The sequence below is a fragment of the Triticum dicoccoides genome, chromosome 4B (assembly GCF_002162155.2).
Source record: "Triticum dicoccoides isolate Atlit2015 ecotype Zavitan chromosome 4B, WEW_v2.0, whole genome shotgun sequence".
NCBI classification, from domain to species: Eukaryota; Viridiplantae; Streptophyta; class Magnoliopsida; order Poales; family Poaceae; genus Triticum; species Triticum dicoccoides.
In genome coordinates this window covers 320834643-320839372 of record NC_041387.1, presented here as the reverse complement: position 1 = coordinate 320839372, position 4730 = coordinate 320834643, and positions in this window count along the sequence as shown.

Below are 4730 nucleotides of genomic sequence, written 5' to 3'. Positions count from 1 at the left end.
TTGGCAATCTTGAGGATCATCACGTCGAGGAAAGCGAGCTTGTGGAGGACTTGCATCATAAGAGGAGTAGTCCGAAGATTGCCAACTTGTACAGTGACTTGAGTGGCGCCATCTTGAAGAAGCGGTTGAGGAAGACGGGCGTCGCATGATCATGTTGTGGAGCTCTTCCATTTGTGTGGTGAATTTGGCGTCGATGTAGTCGCGGTTCCTTGTTTCTGATTGATGAAGGTCAGAGGCGAGTTGCTCCAAGCGTTCACCCAATGCTTTGCTTTCTTGATGAAGCGCTCGTTGCACGATGAAGAAGTGGTTCTTGGAGACGAATCCAGAATCATCACCTTGCTCCTCGGAAAGTGGGTTTGCCGACGAGTTTGGCCTATCCATCATAACCAAGTGGGGTGAGTAGGAAAATGAGAGAACAATACCAAAGTTACCTTTTCCGAGGATTGAGGATCTAACAAGTGTCACTCAATGTAATGCCACAATAGGAGAATTGGAACCGGGTTTGTTTCTCACACCTACAAACAAGAGGCTTATGGAGGAGCTCGGTTAGGATGGTGGCAAAAATTTCAAGCAAATGTTAGTCAAGATATCGATAAGGTTGAGAAGGTTCACAAAAATGCAAGTAAAGCAAATAGATCAAACCCAAGGATATCACTAGGAACACACGCACGGTAGATAGATGGGATCCGCACAACCAAGGAGTGAGCTCAAAATGTGCAACCACGGAAAATGCTCTTGTTGTGCGAATGCTAGAGAGACGCTAGCTCGAATGCTCAAATGGGCAAGATACGCTTGTGCACCAACCTATGAGAGAAACGTGCCGTCTTCAATCCCGATTATGCTATGTATGTGATAAACAGGATGATATAACTATGCAAATGGCTCAATGCTCTTGCTTACAAGCTCTTTGTTTCTCCTCTTTTGCTTAAAAGCTTTTTTTATGCGTGAAGCTCGAGCCGAGTATGAGATGAGACAAGTATGTAAGATATGCACGGGAGAGACTTATGGCACAAAGATGATAACACGATCACTACGGTGCACAATAGCATGGCCCGGCAATTCTCAACTTGCTAGTCTCGATGGGTAAGCAACGCAAAATGGCTCGGGCTATCAATGCAAAAGCAAAGGTGAGTGCCGTTGAGGTTACCGTCCTTGCTGACGGTTGGAATGGCGATGAAATTGTCGAAGCTGGTGTGGAGTCCGAGTCGATGATTGAGAGGTGGTGATGATGATGTCCAATTGCGCCTAAGTAGCCAAAACACCTTAGGACACAAGAGAAACCGCAGCCCGAAACTCAAACAACCACGAGAAATAGTGCGGAAGAACACGAGTGGTGGTTGGGAATCAAAAAGATCCGACATAGAAAATGGCCGAAAGTCTCTGGATGGTTCGTGCACACGGAGTAAGTGACGCCCGTCTGCACGGGGTCCCGTGGGCATGGGGTCCCGAGGGCCCGTCTGCACGGGGTGTTCTGTGAGCGGATGAACTGCTCCGGATCCGTGGGTATGTCCAAGTGTAAGGCCAAATTCAAACAATTGAAAGGTGGGGAAGCTAGTAGCTGGGTAGATCCACTTGCCAACCACCAAATTCGTGGACCAAAACAACCAAATCTAACAAGATCCAACAAACTGCAAGAAAAGAAATTTGGGGCTAATTTTGTGGGGATTTTCGAATTTGGATGAAACACAACAAAATCAATCTAGCAAATGGGGGGATGGGACTCCAAAAGATGTGAATAAACCTTGCTCATGATACCAAGATGTTGTAGGGTGAAACCCTAGAGGGGATCTTTTCACACTTGGAGGGGAAAAGGAGGGAGAACACTCAAGAACACAAGGCACAAGTCACTCAAACAAACTCAATATCACATCCACTAGAGTAGCATACATGAGATCCACAATATTACATGAAAAATTCAAGGAAAATAGCACTAGGGTAAAGGTTCTTCCCACTAGGTGAGGTCTTGCATCCAAGAGGATCTTCTCCAAGAGGAGGGCTTGATCTCCAAGAGGAGCTTCTCCAAGAGGAGGTCTAGATCTCCTAGAGGAGGAAGATGAGCAAAGCCCTCTTTTGTGTTCTAAATACTTTGCTAACCCTAAAAGTGGTCCTAGGTACGAGTTATATAGCCTTGGGGCCGAAGGGGATGAGGAGGAGGCCGAAGAGGTGATCTCAGCCAGCCATCCTGGGAGGCCCGTGCGCACGGGGTAAGTTGGGCCCGTGCGCATAGGGGTCCCGTGGGCACGGTACACGCCCGTGCGCACGGGGTGCCCCAGTGCCAACTCTCTGGGTAGTCCGTGGGCACGGGGTTTCGGGTGCCCGTGCGCACGGGGTCACCTGGGACTTCCAGTGTTGCTGCTGTTGCACTCCGTCTTGGTTCACGTGGCCTTGGGGTGGTCCCCCTTCTCCTTGGTGATGCTCCTGAGCTTCTTGTTGGTGTTCCTCTTTATACCTAAGGAGGCATAGTATATTTTGGTGAGGTAGCAACCATGTTCCATTCGTATCCGTATGCAAGTCAAGTAGGAAGGAGTTCACCTCGGTTTCCAATGCACGTGCTCTAGCTTTTGTCATAGGTCCACGTGGGGTCTGATGTGTTGGTGTAGAGTCCATGGGGATGATGGAAGGATGCTCCGCATCAACATAGTAGGTGACTATTGACTTGCTAGATAGGATCAAGAACTCACATATATTCATGAAAACATAATAGGTTCGGATCTGAAATCATGGCACTCAGGCCCTAGTGACAAGCATTAAGCATAGCAAAGTCATATCAACATCAATCTTTGAACATAATGGATACTAGGGATCAAACCCTAACAAAACTAACTCGATTACATGGTAAATCTCATCCAACCCATCACCGTCCAGCAAGCCTACGATGGGGTTACTCACGCACGGCGGTGATGGAGGATGGTTGATGATGACGATGGCAACGGATTCCCCTCTACGGAGCCCTGAACAGACTCTAGATCAGCCCTCCCGAGGAAGATTAGGGCCTGGCGGCGGCTCCGTATCGTAAAACGCGATGAATCCTTCTGTCTCAATTTTTTTCTCCCCGAAAGTGAATATATGGAGTTGGAGTTGAGGTCGGGGGAGTCCCAAGGGGGCCACGCGGCAGGGGGGCGCACCCTCCACCCTCGTGTACAAGGTGTGGGCCCCCTGATGCTGATTCTTTCACCAATATTTTTAATTAATTCCAAAACGTGTCTCCGTGGATTTTCAGGTCATTCCGTGAAGTTTTATTTCTGCACAAAAATAACACCATGGCAGTCTGCTGAAAACACATCAGTTCGGGTTAGTTCCATTCAAATCATGCAAGTTAGAGTGCAAAACAAGGGCAAAAGTGTTTGGAAAAGTAGATACGTTGGAGACGTATCAACTCCCTGTCGGTGTACTAGAGTAGGGGTACCCTATTACCCCGAACTCGTGCACGGGCAGTTGCAGCGCCCCGCGGCAAGGCTTGCCGGGTGACCGCCAGGACCCTCCGTGGTTCCCTTGAAGACCATTCAAGAACAAAGTACTCAAACCAAGGCCCCGGCAAGAGGAGCTTGCCGGGAAGGCCAACCAAGGCCCCGGCAAGAGGAGCTTGCCGGGAGGGCCAACCAAGGCCCCGGCAAGAGGATCTTGCCGGGAAGAGACAAGACCCTGGCAAGAGGAGCTTGCCGGGAAGGCCACTCAAGACATACCAAGAAAGCTTGCCGCGACGCGCCCTGCGTCCCGGCAAGATCCGGCGAGCGACAAGCTTCCGGACGCGACAAGACGACAGCCGCGGCAAGGAGCTTGCCACGGGAAATCCCCACTTCGTGCCCGCGCTCCAGCTTACCTGCTAACGTGTCACTCTGGGACTCTCCCAAACACACGTGGCGGGAGGCTGTGCAGCTAGGGGTACGTGGTGGCAAGCGGAGATGAGGAGGAGCCCATCGTGGCAAACGGTGGCACTCCTAACGGTCACCTTTTGCACTGTTTAGGAGACTCAGACAGGCATTTAATGCCTTTGTCCCCTGCCGTCAGAGTTAGGTAGGGCGCACTGTATCCACAATAGCGGTAGCTGCACCTACCGCATCCTTTTCCATTTTTACCCTTCTTGTCTACGTTGCCCCCTGTCGGTGACCCCTTGAGAGTATAAAAGGAGGCCCAAGCGCAACGTAGAAGGGGTTGGAAGGTCCGGAGATTCGGCCAGTTCGGCTCATTCAACACCAGGAACACTCTCACGCTCAGTCCGGCAGCGTTCATCGCTCTTGAGCAAGAATCCAATATACACAAACAAGCAGCAGTAGGGTTTTACGCATCCGTGCGGCCCGAAGCTGGGTAAAATTGCCCGCGTGCACTGCCTCGATCCGCTCTTTGTGCGCTCTCCGCCCCCCACCGAACCGAAAGGGGCCCTGTCCCCATAGGTGTTGGCGGGAATCAACATCGCCCCCGACATCTCTAGCGCGCCAGGTAGGGGGCGTCGAGATCGTGCGAACCTGATCCGGCGTGCACGCAAGCTAAATCTTCATCGTCATGGCTCCCAAGGAGCGGGCTAGCAAAAGAACGACGCCAGTGCGGCAACAGAAAAAGCTAAGTCATGCAAAACTTTAGATATTTCCTTTCTATATAAGGTTATCCGCCTCGGAGATCTTGTTCTTTGTACGGAAAACCTGTGCGCGGAGGAATCAACTCGTAGCTAGTCGCGCCCTTACTTTGTTTTGAGTCCGCTCAACAACTGAAGTGAGCTGCTAGCGCCCTTACTT